This window comes from Brassica oleracea, chromosome C2 (genome assembly GCF_000695525.1).
Source record: "Brassica oleracea var. oleracea cultivar TO1000 chromosome C2, BOL, whole genome shotgun sequence".
NCBI classification, from domain to species: domain Eukaryota; kingdom Viridiplantae; phylum Streptophyta; class Magnoliopsida; order Brassicales; family Brassicaceae; genus Brassica; species Brassica oleracea.
Window position 1 is genome coordinate 10,022,511 of NC_027749.1, and position 1,249 is coordinate 10,023,759.

The following is a 1,249-nucleotide window of genomic DNA, read 5'->3' on the forward strand; positions in this document are numbered from 1 at the left end:
AATGTCGCGAAACATATTACACTTAACGGCTGAGTTATAGGAACATTGCGACTGGCTTATACCATTCAGATACGTGACGGCTGAATTATGCACACTTACAGCTGAGTTATGCATACCTTACGGCTGAGTTTAATTATAAACCAACCCTAATCTATAACCTAGAAACAAAAAAGCTAGCAGTCGTGTCGACAAAATCTAAACCTAACTAAACCACCGCGTGTTTCTTCCATATCACGAGAGCCGGGAGGTCAGGTCATTATTGTCTTCTTCCTTCGCCACCGCAGTCTCGTTACCACGAGAGCTCCGACGTCTTCAAGCCACACAACGGTTTTATCTCCTCCACCATCAAGCTCATCTACCCATTAGATCAAAACTAATCAATGGTCAAGAATTGTAATCATTGTACTAAAAAATCTAACCAATGAGAAACAAGTTAGAAGATAAGCACTAGATGGATTTGTAGCCCTTAGATTAAAACAATCAATGGTTAATGTTTTAATTTTGATGGTTAAAATTATATTTTATATTAAATTTATATTAAAGTGTATTTTTGATAAAGCTTTAAATTTTAAAACTTGGATTTTATGATTATATGATGATTTTTTGATGTATGGTTTAAATATGAAGTTTAAAATTTAGGGTATATAACTGAATGAGTTTAGGGTTTGGTATATAGTGTTTTGGGTTTCGATTTAAGATTTAAGATTATATTTTTAAATAACAAAAATATTAGAGTTTTAACATTTGTTGTTAGAATTTAAGGTAGATGATTAATTATTTTTTAAAAAAGTTTGAAGTTTAATGTTTTATGGTATAGGTCAAAGTATGTGGTTCAAGGTTTAGGGTTAAAGGTTCGAAATAGATATGGTTTGAGATAATGTTTTGAAAATATTTAACTTTATAATTTTATATTTAATATTTGTAGTTTAAATTTTAATACATTATAAAATATTATAATTTTATGTTGAAAATATTGAACCTTTAGACTAAAATCAATCAATGGTCATGAAAAAAGTAATATAATTTGTAATTTTAGTTCATTTCAATTTGTTTTAAAAATTGTGTAAACTTAAAAAATGTAGTTACGGGTTTAAATCAAAATTTAAAATGGAACTTTAAATTAAATATTTTTTTTAAATGATTAAATTTGAGTTTAACTCAAAACTACATAAACTTTAAACCTAAACCTTAAACTTTAAATAATAATAAAAATATTGGATTTAATGTTCAAAGATAAACTTTAAATTTT